The 21,835-nt window shown below is 38.6% G+C and overlaps 1 protein-coding gene across 9 annotated transcripts in view; it reads left to right on the top strand.

Annotated features, from left to right (window-relative positions):
• The window catches only part of CDH18 (cadherin 18), an 831,624-nt gene that overhangs the window by 523,814 nt on the left and 285,975 nt on the right, over nucleotides 1-21,835 (top strand). The gene's annotated exons all lie outside the window — the stretch shown is intronic.

A 21,835-nucleotide genomic window follows, 5' to 3' on the forward strand; every position in this document is an offset into this window, starting at 1 on the left:
GCTTTACAAACCTTAATGTATTACTATTGTGGACACATAAAAGAATATACTTCACAATAACTGAACAGACACAAACGAGATGCAGTTAATTAAAAGATTCCAATTTTATTTTAAAAAAAGAAAAGGAGTACTTGTGGCACCTTAGAGACTAACCAATTTATTTGAGCATGAGCTTTCGTGAGCTACAGCTGCAGCTCATGCTCAAATAAATGGGTTAGTCTCTAAGGTGCCACAAGTACTCCTTTTCTTTTTGCGAATACAGACTAACACGGCTGTTCCTCTGAAACCAATTTTATTTAAATATTTTCAAAAATAGTCTGAACTTACAAGAACTATGAGACAAATCAAATGTGCTAATTTTTAATGTAAGGAATGCAGAAGCGAGAAAGTGCCCTATAGGGTGATGAAAAGGATGTGTGGAGATATCACCTGTCTTACAATCAGGAGTACATGGGCTAAGTTTGATTGGACAGTAGAATTCAGTTGTGCTACTAAATGTTCACACATTCTTGGTGCATCTTTATTCACTTTGCATATTTTATACAGATTTGGATGAGTAGATGTCTTGATAATAAAATGTTAGCTACTCCTATGAGGGAGGAGGAGAGAGAATTTTATGGTTTAGGCATATGAATGGCTAATCATGCCATTTTGAACCCTCAGTGGTGAGACCTGGGAACAAAGTGTTTCTTTTTACTGACAGCACCCTGATTGTACATATCAAATATCCTCGCACTGTGTAGTGCGGATAACCACAGGGAAGAATGATCAACTTTGCTCTTTTTCGTTAATGATGGGCATGTGACTGAGTATAGGAGAGGATGAATACAAAAAATCATATTTTTACATTTCTTTTTCCATGCATACATTAATATGTTATAAACCACCTCAAAATAATGTGGGATTACTAGCTTCTAAATGAGAGGCTACATCTCAATGTAGGTACACTAAAATATGCATTTATATTTCCTTAACTAAGTATTAAACCACTAATGATAACAAAAAAACAACAATAAAACTCAAAACGAGAGGTTTGCCAATAGATAATATGAAATGCTTGCTTACTTGATATACATTATATTCCATACTTAACCCAAGAGACAACTTTTACTAGGAATATAAACATATGTAATGTGTATGTGAGAAAATCTCATATGTGAAAGCTTAATGCATGTTGCCTGAGTTGTTCATGCAATAGAAAGTGTATGGGTTATGGGCATTGTAAATGGATGTGCTGTTCTGCTGAGTACAGCAGGTGAGATGTATTGTTTGTGGACCCATGATTTATTGATGCATCAAGGACATTGAGAAACATACACAAATATAACAGCTGATATGTGACTGTGAATCATCCAGGTTTACTTGGTCAGCTCCTAGTTACCCTTCTCTCTCTGGGACACATCTTCACCAGGTGAAGTACAATTATAGAAACTATGCCTCAGGCTTTTTCTTGCATAGTGAAAAGACTATGGAGTAGATGTGGGGAAGCTGTAAAAGAACTGGTTTCAGCTCCCCAGCCCTATAGTCATATAACACAGCCTCAGTACTATTCTACACTACACCTTTGCAGCAGCCGTCTCCATGGGGCCAGCTTTGTCCATTATCCCCCACCCTACCACTACCACCACTGGATGCTGAAAGGCCATGGTGTATGGTAGACTAAGCTGGTTTTATGCTACCCAGTGATTCCCCATATATCGGAGGGATCCCTTTGCATCACCTGGACCAATTATTTTTATAGCCCCGATGCCTAAGGAATAAATACAGAGATTACACCTTCATTGTACTAGGCACCATACAAACAAATAGCAAAGAGAGTGTTTGCCCCAGTGGGTGAATAAACAGACAAATGGGGGGAAAGAGGTGAGTAGAAAAGATGTTTTTTCATGCACTCGATGTAAGCTTCTGTTTCTCTCTCTGAAAACCTTATTCCATACTCTGATTCAGTCTGTGGCTGGCCATCTTTTTAAAGACTTCTGAAAGGATCAGTTGCCCTGTATCCTGGGTATCTCCTCCCTAAAGCTGCTCCCTCCTGACTTATTGTTTCTCCTCTATTTTTATAACTGCTTTCTTAAAAAACACATCTGCAGGAACCAGGAGCTGGTATGAGAATCTGTTTTATTTGGTTTTTTTAGTAGGTATCTAGCCCACATGGTTGCAGAGAGAGAGAGAGCTGAGTGTACCCTAGAGGCTCAGAAAGCAGAAGGCAAATTAAAAAAAAAAAAAATTAAATGAGGATTTTAGGGAGCCAGACTCATGATATCTCAAAGCTTGGGGTTGGCAATACTGAATTCCTATAAGAATGGGAAAGGCTGGGAAACCAGAGCAATACCCATAATCCTTTCTCCTATTCAGTGGTAAAACTTATTTCCATGACAGTGAGTTTGTCACTTTTTAGTTAAAGAATAAGATGAAACAAAGATGAAAAAATTTAAAAGGGTAAACATGTTAGAGTTAATGCATATTTGGAAATGAAGCTTATACATGAACAAAAATGCAGAATACTGTTTGTTCACTATTTATTGAGGTTACCTTTCATCCTTTCCACATTGTATAGTAATGCAGACCCCCCTTCTATATTGTGTAGAACTGGTCAAGATTACATTCTGAAATCAAAGTAATCTTTCCTATTTCTTGGGTAGAACGTATGCTTTTTAATCAAATATGGAGAAATGGCCAGTGGGATTTAGCATACTGTATAAATAAAATAAAATTTTAAAAAGTGCACTGAATTATAAAAAAGCTTTAACATAACCAAGTTATTTATGACTGCTAGGAATATGCAACCTGGTTTAGATAAAATAATTGATGCATCTATGAACAAACCATTTAGTGATATATGAAAACAAAAAGTGTAAATATAATTAAAACAGTTGTATGCCTCTATATTACAGATGTTGGGACCAGAAGCTGAAGAGTGTGTGAAGGAAGGGGGGTGTGTGTGAGAGAGAGAGAGAGAGTAAAGGAAACAAGTAAAATACAGTACCCAGACCAGAAATAATACCTAGCTCTCATGTCGTGCATTTCATCTGTAGATCTCAAAGTGCTAGATAAAGGAGGTCAGTATCAGTGTCCCCATGGAATGTTTTAATTAAAACCAGTATCTTGAATTGCAGAAACAAATTAGATGGCACTTCAGTCTTTTGAAGCATAAATGTATTCTGTGCCCTTCACAACATCTGCTAAGTACTTTAACAAATGAACCCTCCCCTGCAGTGTGTAAAACTCAAATCTAAGAATATTGTGCTACTGTATGAGAATTGGAAAGTGAAATTGACTGGCACCTACTTAGAAATAAGAATGAAACTGACTAGATTAGAAATCCAAAAACAAAACCACCTTTCCACCCTCCCCACCCTCTGGTCTCCCAGTAAGTAATGGGTAAAATAAATTAGCTTAAAATTAATTCAATTTAGTAATATAGATATGGAAATACAATTTATAACCTACAGTATCTTTTTTTTTTTGCACAGCTGTGTAGCTTTCTGGTCTTACCTGAGCAACTAGGCAGAAGCATTGAAATGCTGCAAGTATTGCTATAAGCAGTGCCACGATTTCTGACATATCTGAAGGGGTCCTGGAAAGCTCAAGAGAGATTCTCTGTTCATGATTTTTCCAGACTTACTTTCAGAGTTTTGCTGAATTCAAATATGACTCATGTGTACATTAAAAGTGTTGTATATTTATCTGTACTGAACTGAAACCATCAAATCATCGGAGACTTATTCATAACTTGTTAACCTTTGCAAAGCAAATGGAAGGAACCAAGGACTGTAAGACTTACTTTTAGGAGTTTTTATCCAGTGGTCAGCAAATTAGAAGGGCTTTGATATGAAGGAGAATTTTTCTTTTGATGCATTGATAAATGAAATCCTGTTTCCTATTTTAGTTAATTGAACATCTGCCATTATCTTCAGTGGGAGCAGAATTGGGCCCTTTGCATTGTTTTTTCACTGGGCCATGCTACAAATCGAATTCTCTCATTCAAGTTACTCTGAGCTCATGCTATTTATTTTAATCCACTAATAGCACTTGGGACTGCACTAAATGAGCAACAGTTAAATGTCTAATGGAACTAAAGACTTAGTAATAATTCTGAATGGGTTTTTAAACACATTATCTTTTTCAAAATCCTTTTATTTTAAGTGACCAAGGATAGATATACATTACAAATATGCTCTCATACAGCCACAGTGTTGTGTGGTTACTGAACATGTCATGAAAATGTGATTTTCAAAAGGAATACTATATATACAGAACAGACACATACCTACAGACGCTTACTATGAGGTGCAGTGCTGACTATACTAGTTTTCTCTGTCTTAAATGTTTGAATGTGCAGTCCTCGCACATACACACACTATCCTTAAAATTAAACAAAAAACTTTGTTTTAATGTGTCCCAAATTCCTCTGAACTAAATGACCAATTTCATAATAGGCTGAGTATCCTGTTGTGTGAACAAATAAGATTAGTTTTTAATTATGACAATCAGAAAAGAGGTTACACGAATGAACTTGTTTATAATGTTGTTTTTTTTGGGGGGGTGTATTTATCTTATATGGTGTTGATTCTTACTCTCCTAAATCAATAGGGTGCTGAATATCCCTTTAGGGCTTTACTGTCAAAACCATCAAACTCATAATCAGAAACAATTTTGTTAGCAGGTTTTTATTCCAAAAGATGGACTGAAGCAGGTGACCCTGCTGTGGGATTTATTATAAGACTTTGCTGCAGGACAGAAGATCTGTAGCTATAATTTTACTTCCCATTAACAGTCAGTTGGAAATCTCATGGAGAGATGTATTCTTCATAGAATTCTCCATAAAAAGACCACAAATTACATATTTCAGCATATATAGTTGACAGCCTATGCTTTATTTCACATAAAAGTATGACATGCTGGAAAAGAAACAACTACTTTGAAGCCCATTAAACTTAGTTATAACAGGACTGAATTGACTTTTGCTGAGAACACACTGTCTGGGGGGGGGGGGGGGGGGGATGTAATTTAAACAGAGATGATATACTTTAAAGGACTATTATAGCATTAAGCATCCCAATACAATATTTATTCTTTCAAGTTGTTGGCTACTACACTCTGCATCTAAAATACCTGTTCTTACTTTATAATATTTTGAGTCAAGAATTTTGTTGGAAATCTGAACTATTCCAATTGTGGTGCAGTCTTTATTTGGGGCTAAGAATCTTGTCCCAACTCATTACAAAAATGGTGACTGTACAAGTTCAGTAAGTAGCTCGGCAAAAGTCCAATTGTCACTTGTCTTACCAGTACTCAGCTGTTTTATTTTGTGGTCGGTTGGTTGGTTTGTTTTAAATTGTGCTTGGTAGATTTTCCTATCATGTTAAATCAGTAATGGGTCTGATCCATGGCAGGCTTGTAGGTGCTACTGTAAAACAAACAAGTAGTAATAATATGCTGTATCAAAGTAGCAGAGTTTAAGACCTTATATGAGAGGATGCAAAGTTCTTCTTTCTGAATCCCTCATGGCACAGGTGATATACCCGAAATTATGATTCAGGATAATTACTGCTAAGTCATACTGGCACGTGAGAGCGGTTAGTTTAAACTGTTACTGGAAGATGCTCAGATAAGACAGTGATGGCAGTATAAGAACCTGAATAGAATTAATAAATCTAAGTCAGTGATCTCTCTGTCACCTCCACCTCCATCATCCAGAGCTCTAGCCTCCAGTTCTTTGCAGTTGCTGTACTATGCATCCTAAGTTGTCTCACCACCCCCATTGGCATCTAAATTTACAAATCTTAAATTCCTCTTGGTGCACCAAAGAAACTGCCTCCAATGAAGTGAGCTGTAGCTTACGAAAACGTATGCTCAAATAAATTTGTTAGTCTCTAAGGTGCCACACGTACTCCTGTTCTTTTTGCAAAGAAACTGAGACTATCAGTAAGCACTAGCGTGTCCACCCTGCTTGAGATGTAGTTGTTCTTTTAATGGCTCATTCAGCAGACATCTGTCATGCTTCAACAAGTATCCCTTTAATGGGAATAAATAGATTTTTAGCCTGAGAGGGCTATTTAAAACCATTATGCTTAGCTCTGTTCCCAGGTAACTGTGCCTTGTGTGAAGATTAGACTGTTGTGCTTTTGCAAAAGTTGGTATTTGCAGAAGTGGCATTTTGGCACCTCAAAAACTTATTTGCAGAGAGCAAAATACTTTTTTGGTTATTATCTACTGCAGCTGCATATTTGAAGCAGTGTGGGTAGAATGGTGAAAAGGAGTAAACACTCATCTCATCAAAACCATCTAAACTACCAACTTTCTTTGACTCTTTAGAAATATGTTTTATGGAGACTGCTTTTGATCCTTCGATTTTAAAATAGTTTCCATATATCCCACTAAAGACTGTCTTCCTTGCTGGTATAGAACATTATTTCCCATTGATTTTAGTAAGACTGCTTTCAAAGTAAGGCACTATTCAGTATGGGGGGGGGGGGGCAGAGTCAGGATCTTATATTATCCATATTGTTTTTCCCTCACTTGGTAAAATGACTCAACTGTTACTTCAGTTATACATCTATGTAAGAGAGACACAGGGAATAAGAGCACACGTGTGCACACACACACACACACACACACACACACCCACCCACCCACCCACCACCCCGCCTCTGGTGTGGGCTACCCATACCTACAGGAGAGAGTGAGCTCTCTGTGCTCACATAGTTCCTTTCTCCTGGAGCAGTTGGTGAAGATGGGAACTGGACTGAGATTTGTTTCCAGATCCCTGATGCATTGAGCAGCAGAGCTAAGTCACTCCAGGGGAACCCAGAAAAAGCAGCAGTTTTGTCTCAGAGGGGTGTCTCCAAGGTACAGTTCCTTTAGGCATGTACTCCTGGGGTAGAGCCGTCTACTCACTGCCCTTTGTTCAGGACAATGCCTTAAAGCACAATCTAGCCATAAAGGTTTCCAGCTGTGATCTGACCTTTCAAAAATAATTACTATAGACACCTGATGATTTGATGATGAGTTGGGTATTTTTACTGGATTTCAAAGCAAGAGACTAAGAACAAATCTCCATGGGGGAAAAACGCTGCAAGTTATCTGATCTACTTAGTGTCATGTACAACCATATTTCAGTGAGGTAGCCATGCAGTATGGGGAAACAATGTGGTACAAACAGGAGTGATTTAATAAAATTAAGAAATGAAAAATGTAGGATGAATATCGTGAAAAAAAATCCAGTCAGTGAGCTCTGGCAGGGACATAATGGAAGTCTCCTTACAGGGACATCTGAATCTGGAAAAGAAAAACACTTTAAAATGTATTATTATAAATCACATCACTCCAGACCACCTTAGAAAATAAACTATCAAGTGTTTACAGCATAGTCTAGAGAACACCTTCTATATATGCCAGAAAAATTGAGTTATTGATAGGTCTTTTCTAATGCTAACTTCCATGATCGTATTACTGATGATAAATGATTTCACAATGAAGTTACATAAATGGATTTGACACTATGTCAAGTGAAACTCAGCAATTTCAAATGAAACTCACTTTGAATTTTTGTTAAAATGAATCCAAAATCTTAAAGCAAAACATTGCAGAGAGAACCAAAGAAAATATTTACGCAAACACCTGAGAAACAAAACTACTCGGTTTCATACAGATCTAGTTGTTGTTTTTTGCTTACTTCATCTAAATAGTTGATGAATATCATGTAAGTTTCAATGTAAATAATCCAAAGAACATAGCAAAACACAGAATATCAGAGTCTTTTCTAATAGGAAAATCAGAAACAAAAACAAGGCTTCACAATGTAGACATTAGTCTTCTAGGCAAATTTGCCAATCTCTGTATCCTTCAGTGGCATTATTGTTGTTGGAAAAATCCTGTGTGTAATAGTGCAGGTATAAAAGGGAAGAAGTTTTATTCTAAAGAATAGGAAGCAGACAGCTTTGACCACTTCATTTGGATTACCAATAATGTTCATGGTATGGTGTCCTTTCCTCATCAGTACCATGTCCCACTTGTAGCACAACCTTTTCCTCAGACTCATAGATTTTAAGGCCAGAGGGACCATTGTGGTCCTCTAGTCTGACCTCCTGCACATTGCAGGTCACAGAACCTCACTCACCCACTCCTATAATAGACCCATAACCTCTGGCTGAGTTACTGAAGTCCTCAAATCATGTTTTAAAGACCTCACATTACAGAGAATCCGCTATTTACACTAGTTTTAAACCTGCAAGTGACCTGTGCCCCATGCTCCAGGAGAAGGTAAAGAATCCCCAAGGTCTCTGTCAATCTGACTCAGGGGAAAACTCTTTCCTGACCCCAAATATGATAATTAGTTACACCCTGAGCATTTTGGCAATACCCATCAACCAAACACCTGGGAAAGAATGATGGTAACTCAAAGCCCTCCCCATCTAGTGTCTCATCATGGGTGATTAGGGATATTTGCAACTAGCAGTCACAGACCACCTACATGCCATTGTAGGCAGTCTTATCATGTCATTCCCTCCATAAAATTATCAAGCTCAGTCTTGAAGCCATTCAGGTTTTTGGCCCACACTGCTTCCCTTGGAAGGCTGTTCCAGAACTTCATTCCTTTGATGGTTAGAAATCTTTGTCTAATTTCAAGCCTAAATTTGTTGATGGCCAGTTTTTATCCATTTGTTCTTGTGTCAACATTGGCACTTAATTTAAATAACTACTTCCCTTCCCTGGTATTTATCCCTCTGATGTATTTATAAAGAGCAATCTTCTCTCTCCTTAGCCTTCTTGTTAGGCTAAACAAGTGAAGCTCTTTAAATCTCCTCTCCTAACATAGGTTTTCCATTCCTCTGATTGTCCTAGTAGCCCTTCTCTGCAACTGTTCCAGTTTGAATTCATCCTTCTTAAACATGGGAGACCAGAACTGCACACAGCATTTCAGATGAGGTCTCACTAGTGCCTTGTATGATGGTACTAACACCTCCCTATCTCTACTGGAAATACCTTGCCTGATACATTCTAGGATTGCATTGGCCTTTTTTCATGGCTGCATCACATTGGAGGCTCATAGTCATCCTGTCATCAACCAAAACACACAGGTCTTTTTCCTCCTCTGTCTCTTCCAACTTATAAGTCCCTTGCTTGCAGCAAAAATTCTACTTGTTAGTCCCTAAATAGTTACACTTTGCACTATTACATTTCATCCCATTTCTATTACTCCAGTTTTCAAGGTCATGCAGATCTTCTTGTTTGATATTCCAGTTCTCCTCTGTATTGGGAATATTACCCAACTATGGGTCATATGCATATTTTATTAGCACACTCCCACTATTTGTGCTATGGTCCATTAATAAAAATGTTAAATAAGGTCCTAAGACTGATTCCTGAGGAACTCCATTCGTAATCTCCCTCTAGCCTGATAGTTCACCTTTCAGTAAGACCTCTTGTAGTCTCCTCTCTAACCAGATCCTTATCCACCTTTCAATTCTCATATTAGTCCCCAGAATCTCCAATTTAACTAATAACTTTCCATGTGGAACTGTATCAAATGCCTTACTCAAATCCAGATGGATTAGATCTACTGCATTTCCTTTTTCTCAGAAATCAGTTATCAGAGACATATCATCTATATATTTTTGTGGACTAAGGAGTTGTACATCCAAGGCTATGGACTAAAATCAGCCAAGAGTCCATGTTCTACAAGTGGGTGGACTCTAGTTGTAGAAAATGTGCACCCTCTGATGGAGTGGTTGTAGGCCAGGGATGCCCCAAAATTGAGTGAGCACTGGCTGTGGAAGGGGCTGTTGTGTGTCTGAGTTAATGACTCAAGACTGTCAAACAGGCTCAATTGGAATGCTTTAATCAAAGATTATCAATCAGAGATTAGTACAGCACTATACAGAATACGGAAATAAATAGATACATTACACCCTTTGTTGTCACACCAAGAGCTGGCTCTGTGTCTCTCCTTCACTGTATCTGAAGGGACACGCAGTTTCCATTCCCCCAATAAGTTCCCATACCATTGTTGTCATATAAGGTTGTACACAAAGAAGACTTCTTTGTCAAAGAAACACATGTTGTTATATCATTTCTATACATTCTCAGTTTACCGGATTTAAGTGTGAAGGCATGATTATTTACAGCTCAGAGGACTAACAATTCTTCAAGTTAATATCTCTGTGGGTCCTTCTTACCCCACAATCATTCTTCCTTGTTGATTCTCTGTTGAAACAACAAAAAACATCTGCTGTACTAATCATCCCTTATTAGTTTCCCAAGTCTATGCATATGTAAGCTTATAGATATGTTAAGGAAATGGGTTCCAACGATTTCTGAAGTTTTATAGACATGAAGGCACCCAAGATCGTTAAAATACAGCATATAATGCATAAAATTCCTGAATAGGGTTACTTGTTGGTCAAGGACCCATGTTCTGGGCCTTAGAACTCAGACATACTCTTTGTTGAAGTTAAATATTCTAAAGAATAGTTAAGATATAAATGAATCAAATATACAGAAAGAACTAAAAGGGTTAATATTTGCTAACAGATATAAACAGGGCATAGTTAGGGAATACACAGATACATTATATCCTTATCAATGTCTATTGCTGGGGGAGCTGCTGTTCAGTTACTGGTGGATTTGAAGCTGCCCACTCATGATAGAAACCCCAAGGGAGTGCAGGCATCAGGAATGCCAGCTGCCTTTCTTCAAGCTTGAGTGAGATAACATCAGAGCATGCAAGGGGACAGGCTGGAGGAGTAAATTTTAATTTAAAACTCTCTGCACCTGCTTCAGTGAATCTGGCCTTATATATTTATTTCTGTGGATGATATGTCATCACTCTGAAACATCACCAATAAAACATTATACTACAAGAGCAGTATGGTGAGATAAAACAGGACAAGATGTCATTGCACCCAGATGTTTGGTACCAAAAAGTCCATGACAAGATGACATAGACCTGTTAAAAAAAACAGTCCCCTTTAGTTACATAGTCTAGTTCTTAGTTTTTCCCTGGTGTGCATTTCTTTATCTCTTAAGTCTGTCTATCCATATTTTTATTTTTAAGATTCCATACAAATCATCTTCTAACAGTCTTAACACTAATTCATTCATCATCTCATCATTTGGGGAACATTCACTGAAGGACACTGTTTGAAATTTAGATTTCATTCTAAATTTTATCTCTTAGTTTTTCTGGTTTCGGAAAGACCATATGCTGGAACTAATGTCAACTCTAGTTATAAGTATTCATTGAAACTACACCATTTAGCAAACTTAGGGAATTGGTAGTCAGATCCCATGGGAAGAAAGTCTAAGGAGAAAACCAGTTTGATAGGTGGTAATTTTTCAAAGACATTATTAAGGTCACAAGAGCAAACTATCCCACTGTGTATGAAAGACAGCAAGAGAGCACCCTGGCTTAACTAGGCAATAACCAATGATCTGAAACTCAAAAAAGAGTCCTACAAAAAGGGGAAGTTAGGTCAAATTACAAAGGATGAATATTAAAAAAAACCCATAACAACCACAAACACATAGGGATAAAATTAGAAAAGCCAAGACAAAAAATAAGATTAAATTAGCTAGACTTAAAGGTTAACAAGAAAACATTCTATAAATACATTAGAAGAAAGAGGAAGACAAGGACAGAATAGCCCCATACTCAGTGAGGAGTTAAAGACAATAACAGAAAATGTGGAAATGGCAGAAGTGCTAAATGCCTTTTCTATTTCAAAAAGAAAAGGAGTACTTGTGGCACCTTAGAGACTAACCAATTTATTTGAGCAGAAGCTTTTGAGAGCTACAGCTCATTTCATCGGATGCATACTGTGGAAAGTGTAGAAGATCTTTTTATACACACAAAGCATGAAAAAATACCTCCCCCCACCCCACTCTCCTGCTGGTAATAGCTTATCTAAAGTGATCACTCTCCTTACAATGTGTATGATAATCAAGTTGGGTCATTTCCAGCACACATCCAGGTTTTCTCACCCCCCACCCCCCACACACAAACCCACTCTGTGGCCTGTCTCCCAAGATTTGTGAGAGTGTTGGGTCATCCTTCAGGGAGTGGCTAAGTCATTATGCAAGGTAACCTATTTCCCCTTGTTTTTTCCTCCTCCCCCCCCCCCCCAGACGTTCTTGTTAAACCCTGGATTTGTGCTGGAAATGGCCCACCTTGATTATCATACACATTTTAAGGAGAGTGGTCACTTTAGATAAGCTATTACCAACAGGAGAGTGGGGTGGGGGGAAGTATTTTTTCATGCTTTGTGTGTATAAAAAGATCATCTACATTTTCTATAGTATGCATCCGATGAAGTGAGCTGAAGCTCACGAAAGCTTATGCTCAAATAAATTGGTTAGTCTCTAAGGTGCCACAAGTACTCCTTTCCTTTTTGCGAATACATACTAACATGGCTGTTACTCTGAAACTTTTCTATTTCAGTTTTCACAAAAAAAAGTTAGTAATGATCCGAAAACTAACATAGTGAACGCCAATGAAACTGAGGAAGGATTTGAGGATAAAATAGGGAAAGACAAAGTTAAAAATTACTAAGATGTCTTCAAGTTGTCAGGCCTGATGAAATACATCCAACAATACTCAAGGAGCTGACTGAGCCATTAGCAATTATCTTCAAAAACTTATGGAAAATGGAGGAGATTCCAGAGCACTGGAAGAGGGCAAAAACATTGCCAATCAATAAAAACAGTAATAAGGACAACCCAGGGAATTACAGATCAGCCATCTTAACTTCAGTACCTGAAAAAATAATGAAGCAAATCAAGCAATCAATTTGCAAACACCTAGAAGATAATAAGGTGGGAAGTAACAGTTAGCATTGATTTTTCAAGAACAAATCATGTAACACCAACCTAATAGCTTTCTTTGACTGGGTAACAAGCCTTGTGGATAAGATGGAAGCAGTAGATGTGGTATAACTTGACTTTAGTAAGGCTTTTGATACTGTCTTTATGTGCATAAACACACTATGGAAATATAGCCAAAATAGAGCTATTATAAGATGGGTGCATAAGTGGTTAGAAAACCATTCCCGAGAGCATATTTATCAGTGGTTCACAGTCAAGCTGGAGGGGTATATTGAGTGAGGTCCCGCAAGGATCGGTTCTGGGTCTGGTTCTGTTCAATATCTTCATAAATGATTTAGACAATGGCACAGAGAGTACACTTATAAAGTTTGTGGACGATAGCAAGCTGGGTGGGGTTGCAAGTGCTTGGAGTATAGCTTCAAAATGATCTAGACAAACTGGAGAAATGGTCTAAAGTAAACAGGATGAAAGTCAATAAGGACAAATACAAAGTACTCCACTTAGGAAGGAACAATCAGTTGCAGATATGCAAAATGGGAAATGACTGCCTAGGAAGGAGGAATATAAAAAGGGATCTGGGGCTTATAGTGGATCACAGGCTAAATATGAGTCAGCAATGTAACACTGTTGCAAAAGAAAAAGGAGCACTGTTCTGGGATATATTCACAGGATTGTTGTAGCAAGACACAAAAAATACTTCTTACATTTTATTCCGCACTATAAGGCCTCAGCTGGAGTATTATATCCAGTTCTGGGCACCGTATTTCAGGAAAGATGTGGACAAATTTGAGAAAGTCTAGAGGAGAGCAACAACATGATTAACAGTCTGGAAAACATGACCTCTGAGGGACAATTGGGAAAAAAAAAAAAAAAAAGGTTTGTTTAGTCTGGAAAAGAGAAGACTGAGGGGTGACATGCTAACAGTTTTCAAGTACATACAAGGTTGTTACAAGGAGGAGGGTGAAAAATTTCTTCTCGTTAACCTCTGAGGCTAGGAAAAGAAGCAATGGGCTTAAATTGCAACAAGGGAGGTTTAGGTTGGACATTAGGAAAAACTTCCTAATTGTCAGGGTAGTTAAGCACTGGAACAAATTGCCTAGGAAGGTTGTGGAATCTCCAGCATGGAAGGTTTTTAAGAACAGGTTAGACAAACACCTGTCAGAATGGTCTAATTATTACTTAGCCCTGTCTTGAATGCAGGGGACTGCATAAGATGACCGGTTGAGATCCTTTCCAGTCCTACACTTCTGATTCTGTGATTTGGTATCTGGAAGAGTAGAGAGTATTCTACTAACGGCAGGCACTTAGGCCTTCTGTTCTTCCAGTTCAATGTCATTCTTTGTCGTTCCAAATATCTGCACTATTGTGACTCTCTCCCTAGCAATCATGGGTCCTCCGAACACAATACATCAGGTCTTCATTGTTTCTTTTACTATATGTTACCACCAAAATTAGTCACACAGCCACACAGTAACAATTTAAACAGCACCCTTTCAATCGCATATTTGAACAGTAAAATCCAGAAAAAGGTTTCATACAGGTAGGGACAGGATAGTCTTGTGAAAATCACTGGACTGACACTCAGTTCCTAGCTCTGCCACAATCTGAGCAAGTCACTAATGTCACTATGATTCAGTTCCCCATATATTAAATGGCTATAACATTTTCCTACATCATGGGATGTTGTGAGGATGAATAAATTAATGTTTGGGAGGTGTCCAAGTTATATGTTGAGGAGAAAGTTATAAATATATAGCCCCTCTTGGAGTGAAGAATCCACACAGTATTACAAAAAAGTATTTGCTCAATCACTTACACTAACTTACACAATATTCATTTAGAAAGTTTATACAGCAGAAGATTCAATAAAAATAGTTGTTTGTTTGCTCTTTTGTTTGAGTTTTGTTTTAAATAGAAAATATGTCACAGGTATGCTAATGCTGCTGTTTTATTTATTATAATACTAAGCACTGCCAATTATATGTTTAACTTTCAATATTATTTTTACAAACATTATATAATTATTTCTGGAGCTGGCCAGAAAATGGGATTTTTTTTCTCATGTGAATTTTCCTATGGGAAATAAGTTTTCAGATTTTCCTGCTGTGGAAAAAAAAAATGCCACACTTTCTGTTTTTCAAGTTTTGTCAGTTGGAAAACAGTAAAACTGCTGAAAGTGTTACTTTCTTAGAAAAAAAAGGAATACTTTCACTTTTAAGTGTTAACAAAGGGGGGAGGAAGGTTAAACATAAAAAAGGTTAAAAATAAAAAGGGCAAGAAAATGACACTTTTAAAAACAGAAGTGTTACTTTCTCTAACTTCTTACCATTTGAAATTTTTGTATCACTTTTTTTTTTCTTGGGAGGGGAAAGTTTATTATTAGCATTATTATTTATTATTATTGTAAAAAGAACAAAAGTGATTATTACAAAAAAATTCCATAAACTTTTCAAAAATATCAAAACATGTCAAGGGATTTTCCCTGAAATATTTATTTTGAAGTTTTTGTTTAAAATATTGATAAACCCCCTTTTTCCAATGGGGAAAAAAAAACAACCTTTTTCTATGAAAAATTGTCAGATTCTTTCTGAATTACAATATAAAGGCTCAAACATAACATGAGGACGAAGTAAATAATACTCTTCTTACCACAAACAATTTAGACAACAGGCTAGGACATGTAATGCAGAGAAGGCAGCTTCAGTTTCACAAACTCTGCTCGGTCTTACAATCAACTCACACATAATTCCCCCACCAGGCGTAACCTAATGCCAGGTGGGAACAAAATGAGCCACCTTTTCTAAATGACCAGCACTAATCTAGTCTGGGTTTATCACATTCTAGACTTTGCTACTACATCATCACACCATATCTATGTAAGGGCCCCAGTTTGGCACTGCCAAGCTACTTCTTATCTCAGCTGACGTAATGTCCCTTGCCATTTGCAGAAACACTGCTTTCTCAGATGTAATATTTCACCAAATTATCTCCGCATATGGATTGTTGGTTCACTTGCCATAATGTCACGATTAGCATTCCATGGAGAGTCACAGATTACAAGGCTAGAAAGGGCCGTTGTGATCATCTAGTCTGACCTCATGAACTCATAACTTTAACTCCAGGTAAGAACTGAGATCCTGATATGTTGGGTATTTCTAATAGAAGCCTTGTATATATTTACTGCATCACAAGGGAAGATGTGTTCTAGCATAAGGGTGTCCACAAGGCTCTAAATCTTGGCTCTTGAGCAGGACAGTGTTAAGAAAATTTGGATTAGGTTATTAATTGAAAAAGTGCTCCCTAAACCATGTTTCTAAGCTGAAATGTTGTGGCCTTCAGAACTCCTTACCACTTGTTCTCCTATTGCCTCAGGCTCTAGTGCGTAGCCTCTGAGCAGCTACTTTCCTGTCTCTGCTGCAGCAGGTCAGCAGCTCAACTCCCTCTCTGGCTGCTTGCTGCATTGCAGAGAAAGGAGACTACTCCATAGCCTCCTGTGCTACTGGATTACATCTACACTGTAGCGGGGGTAGCCTCCCAGCCCAGGTAGACAGACTTATGTTAGTGGGGCTTGCTCTAGCATGGAAAAAACAAACAAACAAACAAAAGCTATAGCTCTGAGGATGTTGTGGCTTGGGCTAGCCACATAAACTCCAGCCCACCCTGCCCTCTGGATCTGACCGTGGATGCTTACCCCAAGCTCCCTTCAGTGCTGCCATGTCTGCACAGCTTTTGTTAATGTGCTAGCTTGAGCCCTGTTAGCACAAGTTGGTCTGTCTGGGCTCAGAAGCTTGCTGCCAGATGCACTGGAGTCTCAGGGGAGCAGGATAGGAATTATCTGGCCTTGCTTGAGCCAAGGGGACTGCATAGCAAAGGATGGGTACCCACTATCACCAGCATCAAGGGCAGTTCAGCAGATGTGGGAAACAGATGGGAGAAGATGAGAACCAATAACCAGTTATTGCCCTGAACTGGCTGGAAAATGGAAATCCTTTCCTACAAAACAAGTTTCTGAATGTTTTCCCATCTCAAACTGGGGCAAAAAGTCAAAAAGCACAAACTGTTTTTTGTGGGAAGGGATTTCCAGAAAAAATTCATAACAGAACAAAAATGGAATTTTTCAGCTTGTTGGCTGTTTGTTTTTTGTGGGTGGGCTGCCCAGTTCCCTGGCTGGCCACCGTCCCATGCTGCTTGAGAAGGCAGCTAACCAAGCAGCTTGGCAATCCAGGAATCAGCTATCTGGGGTGCTGGCTAGCCAGGCAGTGAACAAGCACTGTGAGCCTCATAGCCTGGAGACTCCCAGGTCCTCTGCAGTCCAACTGGCAGTCTGCTGGAGAGCCTGGGAGCCATGGGAAGCCTGGTAAGAGACCTGCAGGTGGTTTCTCTTCCCCCAGTACTGCCTGAATGGTGCTACTACAGCAGGTCAGGTAATCTGCCCCACAGTACTGATTGATTGTGGCCACATGGTTCCTTCTGCTCTCCAGCTGAAAATGCCTAGACAGCCTGCTGCTTTCTAGGGTTTTAATTTTTTGATTTAAAGTGACTGAATTAAGACTTGCTTGAAAGACTTTAATAAGTAACACCTTGTTTCTGCCGTTGTTCTCTATCATCATTAGATATAAGATGACCTAGGTGATTTGATTTTAAATGGCTGATCTGGAGTTCGAAAAGTGAAAATCTTGTTTGGCAATTTACCAAAAACAAGAAAGAAAGATAGGGAACATGATTGTGTTTTGTGTTACACCAGCATAAATCAGGAGGAATTCTGTCAGAGTTACTGGAAGGACACCAATATAAAACTGTTGTGAGATCAAAATAAGCACAGGAAATTAATCTACTTGTAATGCTACTGAAAGGATTTCGGAAACTGGCTTGAATCATCCTTCACAGTGGGCATCTGTACAGTATATACGCTCACCAGTTCATGTACTTGCTTCTTCTCTTCAGCTCTCTTCTCACCCTTTATCTTTCATGGAGGATAGTAGACGCTAAATTGAGATAGATTATCGCTGTCAAGATAATGCTGGTCATGTCCAAAAGACATTGATACCTTTTTTACATGTGCCCTATGAATGTAAATGTAGTTCACAATTTTTAGATTGTTCTATCTCTCTCCTCGACCTTGATAGAGGAGGGGGCTGAGGTGGGGTGGAGGTGGGGGGAGAACGACACCACCACATCAAACAGTACCACAATTTCTTTTAATCCAATCTGGACAATTATTTCAGGCTTTGTGGCAATACCAACAGAATGAGATCAATTAATTATATTTTCCCATCAACACTGCTTGTCCTTGTCAGCCATGGCCCTCTTTCCCTCATATCTCTTTTCTGTCTTATGTAAAGTGGTGGTGGTTGTTATACATTTACTTGTTGTTATTATTTTAAAATACAAAATTCTAGGACAGAAGATTATTTAGATTTACAAGTGTTGGTTTCATTCTAACTTGGAGATCTGAGGCTAATTCATTGCTTTCACTTACTTTGTACCTCTAAAGATGTTTGGTATTTCTTGAAGGAGCACCAGCAAGTTACTGAATGTGCTGAATTTCCACAGCATTCAGTCATGACGTTATACATCTTGGATGGCTCTTAAAGAATAGATTAGTACAAGCTATCCACTTATTTACCTTTGTATTGCTATTAATGTTTTCTCATGTGTTACATTGAAAATTACTGTCTGGTGTCATGGCTCCAATTATATTACACATAATAATCAACCTTGCTAATAGAATAACCTTAGAAGACCCCTAGTAAAGTTGAATAACTTCCAAATGTGGGTGTACATGCATTTTGATAACACATGTTTTCCTTAGTAATGTCATGTTTATCTCAATCACCTTTAGCAAAGTGCTGGGAATGCTTATTCTTAGGTTTTGAATGTATTATAGCGTTCTTTGAAGAACCATCTCTATCAATGCACAGTGACAGTTATTACCAGGGTGAATGCAGATAGATGCAACACTATGTTTTGAAATGCTTTCTTGTGATAGAAAATATTTTTAAAAGGAGCTACTAAGTGGTGGTGACCTGTTTTGACAAAGTGGAGAATTTGAAATCTGAGCCTTTTCTTCTTTAATTCATTCAGGGATAAATTCATCCCTGATGTAACTCCATTGTCTTCAGTGGGTTTACATCCGGGGTGGATTGTAGCTAAATATGTAAAAAGAAAGCAGCGAGCTTGTTTCTGTAAGGTAGAAAACCAAACCAAACCACACACAAAGAAACAAATCTACCCGGTATAATAAGAAGTACAAATAAGTCATGTGCCTATTTAAACTAATATATGGCTAGGGCCCTATCAAATTCATGGTCCATTTTGGTCAATTCCATGGTCACAGAATTTTTTAAATAGTAAATTTCACTGTGTTGTAATTGTAGGGATCCTGACAAAAAAAGGAGTTGGGGAGGGAGGGGGGTTGCAAGGTTATTGTAGGAGATGGGGTTGCGGTACTGCTACCCTTACTTCTGTGCTGCTCATGGTGGCAGAAATTGCCTTCAGAGCTGGGCAGCTGCAGAGCGGTGGCTGCTGGCCGGGAGCCCAGTTCTGGAGCCCCACCAGCAGCAGCGCAGAAGTAAGGAGGGCATGCTGTGGTGTTGCCACCCTTACTTCTCTGCTGCTGCCTGCAGAGCTGGGCCCTCAGTCAGCAGCTGCCACTCTCTGGCTGCCCAGCTCTGCAGGCAGCAGTGCAGAAATAAGGATGGCATGGAATGGTATTGCCACCCTTACTTCTGTGCTGCTGCTGCTGGTGGGGCGCTGCGTTCAGAGCTGGGCTCCCAGCCAGCAGCCGCCACTCTCCGGCTGTCCAGCTCTGAAGGCAGCACAGAAGTAAGGGTGGCAATACCACAATCCCGCCCCCCAAAATAACCTTGTGACTTGTCCCCGCAACTTCCTTTGGGTCAGGGCCACCAATTTGAGAAATGCTGGTCTCCCCCTAGGAAATCTGTGTAGTATAGAGTAAAGGCACACAAAAGACCAGTTTTCCCGGTCCGTGACACATTGTTCATGGCCGTGAATTTGGTAGGACCCTATAAATGGCCATATTCTAATACCTTTGCTTGGTTCTAGCTGGTAATTTGAGCTTCCCTTCATGGATGCCTCAGTGAAGCTACAGATGAAGGGGATTATGGGGAGCCAAGCAATTAGACTCTAAGTTTAATTAAAAGATTTAAAACAACCCTCTATAAGTTAGACAATAAGAATTGGGGGGAAAGGCAGCATAGTAAATATTTGGCTTATGCTTCAAAAATGCAGTTTATGTATGATAAGCACACATTATTTCTTACTGGTATTCTCAGAAAGGAATGAATTTCTCATTAGAACAAATAGCTGTATGCTAATTCATCTCCCATTTATGGCAATGAAAAAGTGCAGGGCAGTGAAGGAAAAACTGTCAAGTTCAGCTATATGGCTCTGTGCCTTCAAGCAAATGTCATATGTAGGTAGCATTTGAAAATTATAGGGCATAAAATGACCATCCCCCTTTTTTTTTTTTGTTTTTGTTTTTTGTTCATAGCATAGTAAGATCACTAAGATCATTATACTGTTGTTGGAGCTTAAAAATTGAAGCTTTTAGGTCCCTGCTAGGTGCATGCATTCCCTAGAGTGCTGCTCTTGTTTCTATGCTTAGACTCCAGTCACTCAGTTGGATTCCAGCTATGTGCCAAAGCAAGAAGATGAATTAGGCTTTCAGTGCTTTGACTTTTCAAGTAGCCACGGGGGAGGGGGAGGGAAGGAATATTTAAAGTGTAAAAAATCACAAGGAAATCATTTCTGATGATCACTTTTCTGAGCAAATGCTTACCAATTGAAACTTACTTGAGAATATAGTTTACAAGTAATCAATATTAGTCAAAAATGTTATTTCCAGTACAAAAACATGTAGAAGACAAGTGTGTGGGTACAGGAATGGAGTTATCATATGTTGCAGGCCTTCAATGTTGAGGACTTCTTTCATCCATATGGATCCCAAAGCGTTTATGCATTTTGCTAAATGATATAAATAGTTTGTCCATCAGTCTAGTCTAATCACTTTACCCGCTACCAAAACTGAAAGAATTATGGAGCATAACATAGCAGCTGATAACATGCACAGAAACACTATGCAAGAGCTTAGGACAGGAAGTAACAATATCATATCCAACCAAAATGTCACATTGTAATTAGATGAGCACATAAGGATGGTTATTGACCTCCTCTTGCAAAAATTGCTGTGGGAGTCTTACATGCCCCAAGTATAATAACTGGGTCTCTAGGGTAATAGTCAAGATTACTTCTGTTTTAAATCACACCTAAAAGACAGCTTCTTCAATAGCACAGTGCCCACATCAGCAATTATTCAGTTATGTCAGGTACTGATATTATAACTTCTATAGCATTATCAATACTAGTTCCTGGAGCACTTGGGTATGTAGGTCAGGCCCAGTATGTTTACCTTCTGAGAACTAACAAAATCACTTCTTGAGATGATATAGCTGCACTGTTTCAAGTTGTAAATGTTGGGAGATTTCTTTATGATGGGTTTTGCACCATTGCAATGCACTGTGGTTCTCCCACAGGGGCTAGCCACATACATTTATATTGGGATTGTGAGGCAGGTTCCCCAAAACAAAGTGAGTCACAGGCACTATTTATGGTAAACAAAAAGATAATAGCTTTAGTTGGTTAGAAATATACAGAAGGGGAGTTACAGTGCTCAGCTCCCTGAGGCGGGGAGTGAAGAATTTAAAGACTAATCCTGTTGCCAATAGCACTACCTCCCCTTAATTATACAACCTAAAAAAAACCCCAAAAACTTGCCATAATTTGTGTGGCAGTAAGTTGCTTTTAGTTCCCCTAGTGGCTCATTATAGTATCAATGGGAAAACAGACCATAACTCTTAGATCTCTCCTACCATTTCAAGAAGCAATAACAAGAGTAAAAGTAATAAAGACAATATTAATAACTTCTTTCAGTGTAAGGCTGTTGGATTTTTTTAAAAAATGTATACTGTTTATTTTCTTTTCTCCCCCA

Source organism: Caretta caretta, chromosome 2 (assembly GCF_965140235.1).
Source record: "Caretta caretta isolate rCarCar2 chromosome 2, rCarCar1.hap1, whole genome shotgun sequence".
Lineage (NCBI taxonomy): Eukaryota > Metazoa > Chordata > Testudines > Cheloniidae > Caretta > Caretta caretta.